At 36.7% G+C, this 17,884-nt stretch overlaps 1 protein-coding gene across 6 annotated transcripts in view; it reads left to right on the top strand.

The window, feature by feature from the left end:
• The window catches only part of DLG2 (discs large MAGUK scaffold protein 2), a 2,181,535-nt gene that overhangs the window by 88,277 nt on the left and 2,075,374 nt on the right, over positions 1-17,884 (top strand). The window lies entirely within an intron of this gene.

The following is a 17,884-nucleotide window of genomic DNA, read 5'->3' as shown; positions in this document are numbered from 1 at the left end:
AAATCCTTAATTTATCATTTTTATGAGGTTCATTAATCTTTGGACCCTCTAAAGATAAAACACATTGAAGATATTTTCCAGGAGTAAAACACATTGAAAACATTTTCCAGGAGTATTTTGTAAGCTTATATAATATAGAAAAAGTATGTCAGCAGCCTAATGTAGGACACCGTCTGATTTTTAAGATTAAAAACCCTTCAAATTCAAACACTGCTTATTTTTTTTTCTTCTTGTTTACATATGCTTTTTTACTTAAAGCAATGAAGTGGATGAGATAAAAATTGTGGTTCAGATTTTCCTGGTACTCATATCAACCTAGGTTTTAGGCTGCAAATTTATGACATAACTAAACAGAGTAAGTGATTTTGCTCAGAAAATTATTGAGTATCTCCTTTCCCCCTTATTCAGAGTATGTATAATTTACCAAAAAAATCAATAAATGTTGTAAAGGAAAATAAAGCAGGGTAAGATAAAAAGGAATGATAGGGATACTTTAGATGAAGTTAAAGAAGGTCTCTCTGAGGTCTCTCAGACATTTAAGCAGAAACTGAATGAAATGAAGACTAAGGCCAAAGAAGAGAATCGTGAAGAGAATTCCAAGCAGAGATAGCAACAACTTCAAATGCTGTAAGATGGAAATAAGCAAAGATGAGGTGTACTTGAAAAGTTTTCAAAGCCAGTTCCAAATCTGCTGGTTTTAATCCACTGTGATGCACCTTATATACTGCCACCATATAATTTTTTCAAGTACTTTTACCAGCTCATCAGTAGCTTGTTCATAAACCTCCTGTTTAGTAGTTGTTTCTTATTTTTTATTGATACATTTATTTATATTGGCCTGTCAGTGTGACTCAGGAAAATCATTAACCATAGTTAATTAAATTAATGCCTGTTTTTTGTTGACCTTATGGGATGACACATAGAATTGTGTCCCTGAGAAGCCACTCCATCAAAAGTCAACTTGGAATATCTGACCTTGTGACTTTTAATTTGGGGCACATATTTGGAATTGGAGTTTGTTTTTTCTTTCTGTATCTTAACAATATGGCATGTTTCTCCCTATCAGCAGTTGTTGAGCCACTTATTGTACCTCAGGTCCAACTGCAAAAAAATGACTATTTATCTTTATGAGGTACCTCTCCAGGGTCACTCAGTGACCTTTAGTATGCCTTGTAGTCTATATTTTAAGCCAGATCATCCCAAACATACCCTCCAGTTTTGGTGAAAATGTATCTTGCTACTTTTATATAACATGGAAAAAAAGCAAAGAGGAACTTAAATTTATTTATGTGTATTTATTTTTTATACTTTTCTAAAAGGAATTTGAGATGATGAAAAGCAAAACAAAAATTTAAAATATAAATAGAATATCAATATTAAAGGAAAATGGGAATACAAAAAAGAAAAACAAATTTTATTTTATTTTATTTTTTATTTAAATTCAGTTTAGTTAACATATAGTGTATTATTAGTTACCGAGGTAGAATTTAGTGATTCATCAGTTATATCAACACCTACTGCTCATCACATCAAGTGCCCATCCTTAATGCCCATCACCCTGTTACCCTGTCTCCCCACCACCTCCCCTTCAGCAACCCTCAGTTTGTTTCCTTTGGTTAAGAGTCTCTTGTATTTGCTTCCCTGTTTTTATCTTATTTTATATTTTCTTCCTTTCTCCTATGTTCATCTGTTTTCAAAACAAATTTTAAAAGTATAAATAGAATATCAATGTTAAAGGAAAAGGAGAATACAAATAAATGTATGTGGGGGGTACTTTAGTCACGATTTCCCATATTGAATATGAAGGTCTGTAGTGTAGTATGTTTTGAACACCACAGTATGTCTTCATCCATTTGGATGGTTCATTTTCAGTAGTAAATTGTAATAATAAAAAAATAAATAGCTTAACCAACATCAATATCAGTTTTTGTCTTAATTTCTATTCTATTGATCAGACTCTGTTCTGTCTATATCAGACTACTGATATAGGCATCATTTACTGAGCACCTACTTACTATGTGCCAGACATCAAATAGAAGCACAAACCTTTTGAAAATATGATTGAGTAGGAATTTTACAAATGAGGAAACTGAAGTTCAGAGGATTTCACAGATGGAAAAACTGAGTTTGAGATATGTTAATGACTTGCTAAGACCACACAGTGAGGCAGAATCAGGATTTCAGTGCAGATCTGAGAAAATTTAGTCTCATTCTACTTATACTATCCATTTTGCCTCTTTCAGAGAAATTTTACTTAAATGTGCATATAGCATTTTTTTTTACCTGTGTGCAGTATAGTTTAAAAGTATTTAAATGTGACATTTAGTTTTTATTTCTATGTGCAGTTAAAAAAACTCTAAAGACTCCAGAACAACTTCTTTTTATTTAGTTGTCATTACCATTTATAGTGTACTTGTTTTCTAATCAACTTGTGTGTGTTCTTGGTAAAGTACTCATTCCTCTGGACCTCATTATGAATTTATATTTTTGAATGTTTTAGTGGCAAAGCAGTTAACATTTGGGGACTTTTTGTTCATTGGTTTAAAAATACTTAAGTGTGTGTTATTTATGGTCTTATTACACATGTGTATCCATAAATAAGATATTTTATTTTGCATATTTCAAGCTATATTTAATGTTATTACATTGCATTTGCCTTGCCATAATTTGCCTTTTTCATTTCATATTATGTCTATGAGATTTATCCTTATGCATAGTTGTTGTAGCTCCTTTTCATCAATTTTTTTTCCAGTGCTTCATAGTATTTCATTATAAGAGCATTACAAAACTTTCTTGTCCATAGTCTATTGATGAATATCTAGGATGTTTCTTTTTGTTTGTTTGTTTATTGTGACTAGAACCTTCTCATACATGCTTTGAGACATATTTGCCTGTGTTTCTCTAAACTAAACACAGAGATGTGGAATTACTAGATTATAGTGTCTGTCTTACTTTGTGAAATGATAACCCAGTAGGTTAGTTAACATAACCTCATGTAATTACCATGTTTTTGCTGTTGGTGTTATAGTGAGAATATTTAAGATCTACTTTCTCGTAGCAACTTTCACATATACAATGTAGTGTTATTAACTATAGTCACCATGTTGCACAGTAGATCCCCAGAATTATTCCTCTTGTAACTGGAAGATTGTACTCTTTGACCATCAACTCTTCCTGTATCCCCCAGCCCATAGCAACCATCAATTTATTCTCTTTGTTAATATGAGTTCAGTTTATTTTAGATTCCACATTTAGATGAGATCATATACCATTTGTCTTTCTCTGTCTCACTTATTTCACTTAGAGTAATGCCCTCAAAGTCCACTCATGTTGTTACAAATGGCAGGATTTCCTTCTTTTTTTCTTAATGGCTAAATAGTATTCTAGTGTGTGTGTGTGTGTGTGTGTGTGTGTGTGTGTGTAACATATTTTATTTTCTTTTTTCTTTTTGCCTTTATTAAATGACCACATACAGCAACTAGATTCCTCCTGAACCCCAGCCATTTTATGTTATCTGAATATCCTTGACCTAGAGGATTGGGACAGTACATGAAACATTATACTCCTCCTTTCTTTTTTTTTTAATGATTTTATTTATTTATTTGACAGAGAGAGACACAGTGAGAGAGGGAACACAAGCAGGGGGAGTGGAAGAGGGAGAAGCAGGCTTCCACGGAGCAGGGAGCCCGATGCGGGGCTTGATCCCACGACCCTGGGATCATGACCTGAGCTGAAGGCAGACACTTAATGACTGAGCCACCCAGGGGCCCCTATACTCCTTTCTGATGCGGGGGATTTTAAGGACTAGACGTCAGGGTGATCCCTTCAAATGGAATAAGTCCTTCAATTGATTAACCCTATTATGAGATAGATTTTTTTTAGTTGATTGATATTCAGGTCCATGGCAGACAAATCTAAAAAATAGAGTTGACGAAGAGCAGGAAGGGAATGTGGCTCTGGGAGACTGCTATCAATGTTGGAGAACCATTGTTAGTGTATAAGACAAGAATAATGAAATCCGAGGAGTTCCATAGTATTTACTTACAGATAAAAACCAAAGTCTACATGTGGCATGGGTCCAGGATTTCTACGCTTTGGAATCAGAGAGGGAATTAAATAACTCTGGATGCTGTGGACTAATTAACATATAAAACTCAATACTTTTGGTTTTTCTTATCCATAAGATATCTGTATTTGTGTGTTTTTTATTAACAACTGTAGTCATAGTCTTCTTACTTTTGACCATGGGAGAGGAGGTGAGTCCTCTGCATTTCTTGTAGAGGGCACTGCGTATTTGTTGGAGTGGAGATCACTGTAGGTGAAGGTTTGGGGCTTCATGAAAGGTGAGACTGGAAATTGTGCACAGGACTGGAATCTTCATGGCTCCTTTCTCCATCCTCAGTTTTGCCTCCTTAGTGCTTGAACTCTTGCAGATGCAGGCTCTCTTAGTCCGAAGCCCACATGTCCTCAGTACGTCTGGAGGGAATGAGGTTTGGATTCTCGTCCAGAGCTGCAGGCAGGACCTATGTTTTCTTTATTCATTTATCCAACAGTGGATACTTAGGTTGTTTTCACGTCTTGGCTATTGCAATGATCATGGGGATGCAGGTATCTCTTCAAGATAGTGACTTCTGTTCCTTCAGATAAATATCTAGTAGTGGGATTACTGGATCATATAGTACTGCTTATAATTTTTCGAGGAAACTCCATACTGTTTTCTGTAAAGACTGTACCAATTTACATTCCTACCAAGAGTACAAAAGGGTTTCTTTCTCTCTTCCCTTTTCTTCTTGTCTTTTTGATAATAGCTATGCTATCAAGTGTGAGATGATACCTCATTGTGGTTTTGATTTGCATTTCCCTAATGATTAATGACATTAAACATTTTTCAGGCACTTTTAACCATTTATATGTCTTTTTTTTGGAAAAATGTCTATTCAGGTCATTTGCTTGTTTTTAATTGGATCATTTGTGGGTTTTTCTTTTCTTCTTTCTTTTTTCCCCACTCTTCTTCTTTTTTATATATTTTTGCTATTGAGTTGTAGGAGTTTCTTAAATATTTTGTATAGGACCCTATAGCAGATATATGTCTTGCAATGATCTTCCTCCATCCTGTAGTTTGCTTTTTTATTTTGTTGATTATTTCTTTCACTGTGCAGAAGCCTTTCAGTTTGATTTAGTTCCACATGTTGGCTTTTGCTTTCATTGCTTGTATTCTTGGTGTCTTTCCAAAAAAAATGTTGCCAAGTCCATGTCAAGAGCTTTATCCCTGTGTTTTCTTTTATTTATTTATTTATTTATTTATTTTTTAAAGATTTATTTATTTATTTTGAGAGAGTGAGAATGAGAGGGAGAGAGAGAGTACATGAGAGCGGGGAGGGTTAGAGGGAGAAGCAGGCTCCTCGCTGAGCAGGGAGCCCGATGCGGGACTCGATCCTGGGACTCCAGGATCATGACCTGAGCCGAAGGCAGTTGCTTAACCAACTGAGCCACCCAGGCACCACCTGTGTTTTCTTTTAGGAGTTTTATTGTTTCAGGTCCTACATTCAGACCTTCCTTAATATATTTTGAGTTAATTTTTGTGAGTGATGTAAGATAATGAAAAGAAATTTTTTTTTGGATATGAATATCTAGTTTTTCAAATACTATGTATTAAAGAAACTATCCTTTCTGTAATGAGTATTCTTGGCTCCCTTATCAAATATTAATTGACCGTATATGCATGGGTTTATTTCAGTGCTCTCAGTTATGTTCCACTGGTCTGTTTTTATGGTCGATACTATTTTGATTACTACAGATTTATAATATAGTTTGATATCAGGAAGTGTGATGACTCCACCTTTATTCTTTCCAAGATTGCTTTGGCTATTCAGGATCTTTTGTGGTTCCATACAAATTTTAGTATTTTTTTAAAAAAAATTTCTGTGAAAAAATGCCATTGGAAATTTGATAGGGATTGCATTGAATCCATAGATATGGCTTTGGGTGATACAGACATTTTAACAATATTAATTCTTAAATCCATGAACCTGGGATATCTTTCCATTTTTTTGCATCTTCCTCGACTTCTTTTATTAATGTCTTATAGTTTTCAGTGTACAGGTCTTTCACCTCCTTGGTTAAGATTATTCATATGTATTTTATTCTTTTTTCATAAGATTGTATTTATTTATTTGACAGAGGGAGAGAGAGCGCAAGCAAGGGGAGCAGCAGGCAGAGGGAAAAGCAGGGTCCCTGCTGAGCAAGTTGCCCAATGCGGGGCTCAATCCTAGGACCCTGGGATCATGACCTGAGCAGAAAGCAGATGATTAACTGACTGAGCCACCCAGGGGCCCCAGTATTTTATTCTTTTTGATGCAATTGTAAATTATATTATATTCTTTACAGTAGTCCCCCCTTATTTATGGGGATACATTCCAAATCCCCAGAGGATGCCGAAACCATGGATAGTACCAAATCTCTATATATTTTGTTTTTTTCCTATGTATACATACCCATGATAAAGTTTAACTTATAAATTAGACAGAGTAAGAATTAATAACAATAACTAATAATAAAATAGAATAATTATAACAAAAGTAAAAGTTGTGTGAATGTGGTATCTCTCACTCCCTTTCATTTTCAAAATATACTATACTCATTATTCTTCTGATAGTATGTGTTGATAACATATTTACATGATGAAATGAGGTGGATGATGTAGGCATTGTGATGTAGCACTAAGCTACTATTGACCTGATGATAAGTCTAAAGGAGAATCCTCTGCTTCTGGACTGTGGTTGACTGTGGCTAATTGAAACCAGGAAAAGCAAAATTGTGTATAAGGTGGGACTGCTGTATTTCTTTTTCAGATTGTTCATAGTGTATAGAAACATAACTGATTTTTGTTTATTCACTTTGTATCCCTGTGACTTTACTGGATTCATTTATTAGTTCTAATGTTTTAGTGGAGTCTTGAGACTTTTCTATATATAAGATTATGCTATCTTCAAAAAAACCACAGTTTTACTTCTTCCTTTCCAATTTGGATGCCTTTTATTTCTTTTTCTTCCTTAATTGCTCTGGCTAGGAGTTCCAGTATTATGTTGAATAGGAGTGGTGAGAGTAGGCACCCTTGTCTTATTCCTCATCTTAGGGGGATAAGGAACATTTTATCATTGATTATTATGTTTGTATGTGTTTGTTGTATATGGCCCTTATTATGTTGTGATATGTTCTTTCTATATCTAGTTTGTTGAGAATTTTTAGCCTGTAAGGATGTTGAATTTTGTTGAATGCCTTTCTGCGTCTATTGAGATGTACGATTTTTATCTTTTATTAATGTAGTTTTTCATATTGATTGTTTTGCATATATTGAAACATCCTTGCATCCCAGGGATAAGTTCCACTTGATCATGGTATATAATCTTTTTAATATATTGTTGAATTTTGTTTGCTAATATTTTGTTCAAGATTTTTACATCTATATTCATCAGGGATGTTGCCTTGTAATTTTCTTTTCTTTTCTTGTGGTATTCTTTTCTGATTTTGGTATCAGGGTAATCCTGGTTTTGTAAAATGAGTTTGGGAGTAATACTTCCTCTTCAACATTTTGGAAGACTTCCAATATGAAACTCGATTCTAGGACCCTGAGATTATGATCGGACCTGAAGGCAGATGCTAACTGACTGAGCCACCCAGGCATCCTTCTTGTTACAGTTTTTTTTTTTTTTTTTTACTAAAAGTCTGTTTTGTTTGAATTAAGTATAGCTACCCCTGCTCTATTTTGGTTTCCATTTGTATGGGTATATATTTTTTAGTCTTCACTTTTAGTCTGTATATGTCCTTAAAGGTGAAAAGGATCTCTATAGGAAGTAGTAGTTGGGTCTTTTTAAAAATTGTTAATCCATTCAGTCACTCTATGCCTTTTGTGGAGAATTTAGTCCATTTAAATTTAAATTAATTACTGATAGGGAAGGACCTACTAATGTAATCATATTGTTTTCTGGCTCTTTTGTGATTCCTTTGCTTTTTTCTTCCTCTTTTGCTATCTTTGTGAATTGATGATATTCTCTAATGGTATGCTTTGATTCACTTTTCTTTATCTTGTGTATATTTACAATAAGTTTTTTTCTTTTTAATTACCGAGACTCACAGAAAACCTCTTATAGATATAATAGTCTATTTTAAACTAATAATAACTTAACTTCAATTGCATGTAAAAACTCTGTTCATTTACAGCCACCTCATTTTCCAAGATATCAGAGTTTATGTCTTTTTATATTGTGTATCCATTAACAAATTATTAGAGATATAGTTATTTTTAGTGCTTCAGTACTTAAACCTCATACTAGGGTTAAGGGATTAATACACAACAATATTACAGCATTGGAATATTCTGAATGAGGCCATATACTTAGTTTCACCAGGTATTTTATATTTTCATATCTTTTCATGCTACTAATTAGCATCTTATCATTTCAACTTGCAGAAATTTCAATATTTCATTTAAGGTGGGTCTAGTGGTGATGAACTCCCTCTGCTTTCGTTTGTTTGGAAACAATTTATTTTACCATTTATTTATTTATTTATACCTCTTATTTTACCTTCATTTATTATTATTATTATGCCATGTTAATCACCATACATTACATCATTAGTTTTTGATGTAGTGTTCCATGACTCATTCTTTGCGTATAACACCAGTGCTCCATGCAGAACATGCCTGCTTTAATACCCATCAACAGGCTAACCCATCCCTGCACCCCTCCTCTCTAGAACCCTCAGTTTCTTTCTCAGAGTCCATCGTCTCTCATGGTTTCTCTCCCCCTCCTAATTCCCCCCTTCATTTTTCCCTTACTATCTTCTTCTTTTTCTTAACATATAATGTATTATTTGTTTCAGCGGTACAGGTCTGTGATTCAACAGTCTTACGGAATTCACAGGGCACACCATAGCACATACCCTCCCCAATGTCTATCACCCAGCCACCCCATCCCTCCCAAACCCCACCACTCCAGCAACCCTCAGTTTGTTTCTTAAGATTAAGAAATCCTCATATCAGTGAGGTCATAAGATACATGTCTTTCTCTGATTGACTTATTTCGCTCAGCATAACACTCTCCAGTTCCATCCACATCATTGCATATGGTAAGGTCTCATTCCTTTTGATGGCTGCATAATATTCCATTGTATATATACCACACCTTCTTTATGCATTCATCTGTCGGTGGACATCTAGTCTCTTTCCACAGTTTGGCTATTGTGGACATTGCTGCTATAAACATCGGGGTGCATGTACCCCTTCGGATCCCTACATTTGTATCGTTGGGGTAAATACCCAGTAGTGCAATTGCTGGATCATATGGTAGCTCTATTTTCAATTTTTGAGGAACCTCCATACTGTTTTCCAGAGTAGCTGCACCGCCTTGCATTCCCATCAACAGTGTAGGAGGGTTCCCCTTTCTCCGCAACCCCACCAACATCTGTCCTTTCCTGATTTGTTAATTTTAGCCATTCTGACTGGTGTGAGGTGATATTTCATTGAGGTTTTGATTTGGATTTCCCTGATGCCGAGCGATGTTGAGCACTTTCTCATGTGTCTGTTGGCCATTTGGATGTCTTCTTTGGAAAAATGTCTGTTCCTGCCCATTTCTTGATTGGATCATTTGTTCTTTGGGTGTTGAGTTTGATAAGTTCTTTATAGATTTTGGATACTAGCCCTTTATCTGATATGTCATTTGCAAATATCTTCTCCCATTCTGTCGGTGGTCTTTTGGTTTTGTGGACTGTTTCTTTGCTGTGCAAAAGCTTTTTATCTTGATGAAATCCCAATCGTTCATTTTTGCCCTTGCTTCCCTTGCCTTTGGCGATGTTTCTAGGAAGAAGTGGCTGCGGCTGAGGTCAAAGAGGTTGCTGCCTGTGTTCTCCTTTAGGATTTTGATGGACTCCTGTCTCACATTGAGGTCTTTCAACCATTTGGAGTCTATTTTTGTGTATGGTGTAAGGAAATGGTCCAGTTTCATTCTTCTACATGTGGCTGTCCAATTTTCCCAACACCATTTGTTGAAGAGACTGTCTTTTAACCATTGGACATTCTTTCCTGCTTTGTCGAAGATTAGTTGACCATAAAGTCGAGGGTCCATTTCTGGGCTCCCTATTCTGTTCCATTGATCTATGTGTCTGTTTTTGTGCCAGTACCATACTGTCTTGATGATGACAGCTTTGTAATAGAGCTTGAAGTCTGGAATTGTGATGCCACCAGCTTTGCTTTTCTTTTTCAATATTCCTCTGGCTATTGGGGGTCTCTTCTGGTTCCATACAAATTTGAGGATTATTTGTTCCATTTCTTTGAAAAAAATGGATGGTATTTTGATGGGGATTGCATTGAATGTGTAGATTGCTCTAGGTAGCATTGACATCTTCACAATATTTGTTCTTCCAGTCCATAAGCATGGAACGTTTTTCCATTTCTTTGTGTCTTCCTCAATTTCTTTCATGAGTATTTTATAGTTTTCTGAGTACAGATTCTTTGCCTCTTTGTTTAGATTTATTCCTAGGTATCTTATGGTTTTGTGTGCAATTGTAAATAGGATCAACTCCTTAATTTCTCTTTCTTCTGTCTTGGTGTATAGGAATGCCACTGATTTCTGTGCATTGATTTTGTATCCTGCCACTTTACTGAATTCCTGTATGAGTTCTCGCAGTTTTGGGGTGGAGTCTTTTGGATTTTCCACATAAAGTATCCTATCATCTGCAAAGAGTGAGAATTTGACTTCTTCTTTGCCAATTTGGATGCCTTTTATTTCTTTTTGTTGTCTGATTGCTGAGGCTGGACTTCTAGTACTGCGTTGAATAGCAGTGGTGAGAGTGGACATCCCTGCCACATTCCTGACCTTAGGGGGAAGCTCTCAGTTTTTCCCCATTGAGAATGATATTCACTGTGGGTTTTTCATAGATGGCTTTTATGATGTTGAGGTATGTACTCTCTGTCTCTATACCCTGAAGAGTTTTGATCAAGAAAGGATGCTGTACTTTGTCAAATGCTTTTTCAGCATCTACTGAGAGGATCATATGATTCTTGTTCTTTCTTTGATTAATGTATTGTATGACATTGCTTGATTTGTGGATGTTGAACCAACCTTGCAGCCCAGGGATAAATCCCACTTGGTCATGGTGAAGAATCCTTTTATTGTACTGTTGGATCCTACTGGCTAGTATTTTGGTGAGAATTTTTGCATCCATGTTCATCAAGGATAATGGTCTGTCATTCTCCTTTTTGATGGGGTGTTTATCTTATTTTGGGATCAAGGTAATGCTGGCGTCATAAAATGAGTTTGGAAGTTTTCCCTCCATTTCTATTTTTGGAACAGTTTCAGTAAATAGGTACGAATACTTCTTTAAATGTCTGATAGAATTCCCCTGGGAAGCCATCTGGCCCTGGGCTTTTGTTTCTTGGGAGATTTTTGATGACTGCTTCAATTTCCTTAGTGGTTATAGGTCTGTTCAGGTTTTCTATTTCTTCCTGGTTCAATTTTGGTAGTTGATACATCTCTAGGAATGCACCCATTTCTTCCAGGTTATCTAATTTGCTGGCATAGAGTTGCTCATAATATGTTCTTATAATTGTTTGTATTTCCTTGGTGTTGGTTGTGATCTCTCCTCTCTCATTCATGATTTTGTTGATTTCGGTCCTTTCTCTTTTCTTTTTGATAAGTCTGGCCAGGGGTTTATCAGTCTTTTTAATTCTTTCAAGGAACCAGCTCCTAGTTTTGTTGATCTGTTACTGTTCTTTTGGTTTTATTTCATTGATTCCTGTCTGATCTTTATTATTTCTCTTCTCCTGCTGGGTTTAGGCTTTATTTGCTGTTCTTTCTCCAGCTCCTTTAGATGTAGGGTTAGTTTGTGTATTTGAGACCTTTCTTGTTTCTTGACAAAGGCTTGTATTGCTATATACTATCCTCTCAGGACTGCCTTTGCTGTATCCCAAAGATTTTGAACAGTTGTGTTTTCATTTTCACTGGTTTCCATGAATTTTTAAAATTCTTTAATTTCCTGGTTGACCCATTCATTCTTTAGTAGGATGCTCTTTAGCCTCCATGTATTTGAGTTCTTTTCGACTTTCCTCTTGTGATTGAGTTCTAGTTTCAAAGCATTGTGGTCTGAAAAGATGCAGGGAATAATCCCAGTCTTTTGGTACCAGTTGAGACCTGATTTGTGACCTAGGATGTGATCAATTCTGGAGAATGTTCCATGGGCACTAGAGAAGAATGTGTATTCCGTTGCTTTGGGATGGAACGTTCTGAATATGTCTGTGAAGTCCATTTGGTCCAGTGTGTCATTTAAAGTCTTTATTTCCTTGTCGATCTTTTGCTTAGATGATCTGTCCATTTCATTTAGGGGGCTGTTAAAGTCCCCCACTATTATTGTATTGTTGTCAATGTGTTTCTTTGCTTTTGTTATTAATTGCCTTATATAATTGGCTGCTCCCAAGTTAGGGGCATAGATATTTATAATTGTTAGATCTTCTTGTTGGATAGACCCTTTAAGTAGGATATAGTGTCCTTCCTCATCTCTTATTACAGTCTTTGTTTTAAAATCTAATTTGTCTGATATAAGGATTGCTGCCTCAGCTTTCTTTTGGTGTCCATTAGCATGGTAAATGGTTTTCCACCCCCTCACTTTTAATCTGGGGGTGTCTTTAGGTGTAAAATGAGTCTCTTGCAGACAGCATATTGTTGGGTCTTGTTTTTTAATCCAATCTGATAGCCTGTGTCTTTTGATTGGGGCATTGAGCCCATTTACATTCAGGGTAACTATTGAAAGGTATGAATTTAGTGCCATTGTATTGCCTGTAAGGTGACTGTTACTGTATGTTGTCTGTGTTCCTTTCTGATCTTTGCTGCTTTTAGGCTCTCTCTTTGCTTAGAGGACCCCTTTCAATATTTCTTGGAGGGCTGGTTTCGTGTTTCCAAATTCCTTTAGTTTTTGTTTGTTCTGGAATCTTTTTATCTCTCCTTCTATTTTCAATGACAGCCTAGCTGGATATAGTATTCTTGGCTGCATATTTTTCTCGTTTAGTGCTCTGAAGATATCTTGCCAGTCCTTTCTGGCCTGCCAGGTCTCTGTGGATAGGTCTGTTGCCAATCTAATATTTTTACCATTGTAGGTTACATATCTCTTCTCCCGAGCTGTTTTCAGGATTTTCTCTTTGTCTTTGAGACTCGTAAGTTTTACTATTAGACGTCGGGGTGTTGACCTATTATTATTTATTTTGAGAGGGATTCTCTGTGCCTCCTGGATTTTGATGCCTGTTTCCTTCCTCACATTAGGGAAGTTCTCTGCTATTATTTGCTCCAATATACCTTCTGCCCCTCTCTCTCTTTCTTCTTCTTCTGGGATCCCAATTATTCTAATGTTGTTTCGTCTTATCGTATCACTTATCTTTCGAATTCTGCCCTCGTGATCCTGTAGTTGTTTCTCTCTCTTTTTCTCAGCCTCTTTATTTTTCATCATTTGGTCTTCTATATCACTGATTCTCTCTTCTGCCTCATTTATCCTAGCATTTAGTGCCCCCATTTTTGTTTGCACCTCATCAATAGCCTTTTTGATTTCGACTTGGTTAGATTTTAGTTCTTTTATTTCTCCAGAAAGGGTTTCTCTAATAACTTCCACGCTTTTTTCAAGCCCAGCTAGTATCTTTAAAGTCATGATTCTGAACTCTAGGTCCAACATCGTACTAATGTCCGTGTTGAGTAGGTCCCTGGCTGACGGTACTACCTCTTGTTCTTTTTGCTGAGGTGATTTTATTCGTCTTGTCATTTTGTCCAGAGGAGAATAGATGAATGAGAGAACAAAATGCTAAGAGGTTAACAACGTCCCCATCAAATATACTGTATACAAATCAGAAAAGACCTGAAACCAGGGGAAAAGAAAGGGAAAGAAAGAAAAAAGAAAGAGGAAAAAAAAAAGAAAGAAAGATAAAAACAAAAACAGAACAATACAAAAAAGCAGAATGTGATCAAATATGATCAGGCTAGTGCATAGATCAGTGCCACACACTAGATTTTGGGCATATTTTGGTCTGTTAGAAAAAAGTGCCTTCTAAAATTTTATTTTATTTATTTATTTATTTTAAAGATTTTATTTATTTATTTGAGAGAGAGAGAGAACGAGAGATAGAAAGCACGAGAGGGAAGAGGGTCAGAGGGAGAAGCAGACTCCCTGCCGAGCAGGAAGCCCGATGTGGGACTCAATCCCGGGACTCCAGGATCATGACCTGAGCCGAAGGCAGTCGCTTAACCAACTGAGCCACCCAGGCGCCCGCCTTCTAAAATTTTAAAGGAAGAAAGACATATATGTACAAAATAAGGGTTGATACAATGAAGGGATAGAAGATGACTGTAGGGTGAAAATTATAAAAGATTTTATAAAAGGGCTTGATAAGATAAGAAGTTGTTTGAAAAAAGAAAGATGATTTAAAAAAAAAAAAAGAAAAAAGGGAGAGAATGTGATCAGGCAGGAGACTAGAACAGAGCCATACACTAGTCATTTAGGGTATATTTTTATCTGTTAGAAGAAACTGTATCTCAAAATTTTAAAGAGACAGCAACTTATATATATATGCCAAAAATAAGGGTAACTATTATGAAGGGATAAAATATGACTCTAAAAATGAAAAATAAAAAATGTTTTTTTTTTTTAAAAAGAGATTGATAAGATGTTGGTTGAAAAAGGGAAAAAGAAAAAAAAACAGTTAACAAAAATTAACTTTGATGAACTAATGAATCATGGTAAAAAAAAGCCATGAATTCTATGTGCAGTATTCCCCTATCGCTGGAGTTCTCCCGTTCTTCTTGATGGGTAAACTTGGTCTTCGCTTGCTGGCTGTTTGTGCTGATCGTCTGGGGGAGGGTCCTGTTGCTGTGGTTTCCAAATGTCTTTGCTGGAGGCTGAATTGCCCCGCCCTTGTCGGTTCGGGCTAAGCAAGCTGCTCAGGTTTGATCTCAGGAGCTTTTGTTCCCTGCAAGCTCTCCGTACAGCCTTGGAGGACCAGGGCAAAAATGGTGGCCTCCCAATCTCCACCCGGAGGAGCTGAGAACTCAGCGCCCTGCTCCTCAGTGCGCCCCCAGAGAAAAGCAGTCACTCCTTTGTCCCTGGTCTCTGGCCGCACTCCGTGCTCACCCGGCCTGTGACCAAGCTTTGCTATCTCTGGCAGCGACCCCGTGTGGAGTCTCCAAACCCAGCAGATCTCTGCGGTGCGCTCCCGCGCCGCTCCTCCCCGGGAAGGAAGGGGAGTCTCCCCGGATCTGCTGCTTGTTGGGTCCCTGCTGCAGGAGCAGTGGCCCGACTGGGCAGCGGATCACGGTTTTATGGCAACCCCAAGCTGAGAGCCCGCGCCTCAGCTCCGTCTCTGCAGCCGGCTTCCCCACTCCGATACCTGGGAGCTCTGGCGCACTCAGGCTCCCCCGGTCTTTCTGTGACCCTGAGGGTCCTGAGACCACACTGTCCCACGAGGGTTCCACCCCCTGCTTAGCCACTGGAGCGATGTCCCTCAGCAGAGCCGACTTCTAAAACTTCCGATTTTGTGCTCCGCTCTCTATCACTTGCCAGTAGTAGCGGAGGGAGGCTCCCTCCCCCGCGGTAAATCCTCCCAAATACCGCCTCGGATTCATTTCTCCACATGTCCTACCTTCCAGAAAGTGGTCGCTTTTCTGTTCAGAGAGTTGTTGCTATTCTTTTCTTCAATCTCCTGTTGAGTTCGTAGGTGTTCAGAATGGCTTGAACCCTATCCAGCTGAATTCCTGGGACCAGACGAAATCCAGGTCTCCTACTCCTCTGCCATCTTTCTCCCCAATCAGAAATGTTTTGAGCATTCTTTTCTTTTCAGCTCAACTTATATCAACTTTAATAATCCTTATGCTTTTCCTTGGACTATGCCTCACTTATTCATGCCTCTTTGACTTGGATTGTGCTGTGTTCACAGCCTGCATTGTCTTCCACTTACTTCCACACTGAAATCTCTTACTGATGATTTAAGACCCAGTATGATTAGCAAAATGAAAAGGTAACCTACAGAAATTGGGGAACATTTTTGCAAACCATATATTGGAATATGTAGAAAAATCTCATACAACTCAATAACAAAAACACACACAAAAAACAATTCAATTTAAAAAAGGGCAGAGGACCTAAACAGACATTTTTCCAAGGAAGAAATTCAAAGGGCCAATGGTACATGAAAAGCTGTTGGGGAAAAAAAGATGTTGAACGTCACTCATCATCAGAGAAATGCATATCAAAACCACAATGAGATATTACCTTAATGAGATACCACATTTTATATACTTGTAGTTATATAATGGAATATTATTCAGCCATGAGAAAGAAGAGTATCCTGGCATTTGTGACAAGATGGATAGACCTCAAGCACATTATGCTAATTGAGATATGTCAGACAGAGAAAGACGAGTACTGTGTGATGTCACTTATATGTGGAATTTACATAACGTTGTATGTCAAATATATTTTAAAAACAGACCCAGTACAAATGCTTCCTTTTTGGAACCCTTTATCAATAGTCCTTCCATTCTCAGGCATAATTTTTCTTTTCTTTAGGGTATCACAGCATTATGCACTCACTTCTATTACATTCTATTCTGCCCAACCCCCTTCCAACTTCTGCAGGTCAGAGAACTATATGTTGATTGTTTTTAATATTTTACTTGTTCTAATGCATGGTAGGTGCCTTATGCACAGTAAATAAATAATAGATATTTTTGAAAGAAGAAACAATATAAATAAGTTATTAAATTAATGCTGGAGATAGACTTTAAGAATACTTTTCTATTGTTCTTATATGATCTTGTTAAGTAAGTCTCATTGAGTTATCTGGAGTTTGAAGTTTGAAATATCTACCATATTACTATTTTTTTGGCACTTGAATAGTATTAAATGATATATATAGCATGATTTGGAGCTTTTCCTGTATCACAGAGATCACTCGATGAAAATGATATATTTCAGATAGAGATGATCAATCCTGGTTATCCAAGGGGGTTGTTACTTGTTTAAGAATAAAAATGCTTATTTTTATTGTCTCTTATTCACTCTCCAAGTTGTATATTTATGTATTTTATTTTCATCTTTTCCATAATCTTTTTTGCTAAAGGCCCATCTATTCCCTACCCACCCCCAATTACTTTTTATTTGATTTGAAGAGAAATAGGAACATGTGGTTTGTCTGTTCTATTAGTCTTTTCAGGAAGCCAAGTTTTAGGTTTGTAAATTTATCCTTTAAAATTTTTCTGTAACTTTGATTTCTGTTTTACTGTTTTCTGCCCTTTATTACTTCTTTCATTCTGTGTTCTTTGATTTTATATTTTTCTTCCTTCTTAATGAAGATACTTTGCTTGTTTATATTTGGCTTCTTTTCTTTTCTAATATAAGCATTTAAAGATATAAATTTTTTTCTTAGCGCTACATTAGCTCTACACTGTCCAATATGGTAGCTATGGGGATATTCAAATTGAAATGAATTAAAATTGAATAAAGTTTATTTCCTTACTTATATTCATCATGTGTCTGTAGGCAACTCTACTTGAGCAGATAGACAACTGGTTTTATCACTGCAGAAAGTTGTACGGAACTTTTTTTTTAAGATTTATTTGAGAGATAGAGAGAGGGAGAGAGTGAGTGAGCACTGGAAGGGGCAGAGGGAGGAGAGAGAGAAACTTTAGCAGACTCCACACTGAGTGCAGAACTTGATCTCATGACACTGAGATCACGACCTGAGCCAAAACAAATAATCAGACACTTAACTGACTGTGCCACCCGGGCGCCCCCTTTCTACAGAACTTTTATATAGAGCTTTTATAGACAGTGTTGCTCTGTATCTTTGTGTTTG

The sequence above is a fragment of the Callorhinus ursinus genome, unplaced genomic scaffold (assembly GCF_003265705.2).
Source record: "Callorhinus ursinus isolate GAN/ISIS: 27379988/994484 unplaced genomic scaffold, GSC_fseal_2.0 scaffold35, whole genome shotgun sequence".
NCBI lineage: Eukaryota > Metazoa > Chordata > Mammalia > Carnivora > Otariidae > Callorhinus > Callorhinus ursinus.
This window is presented reverse-complemented; position numbering and strand designations above follow the sequence as displayed.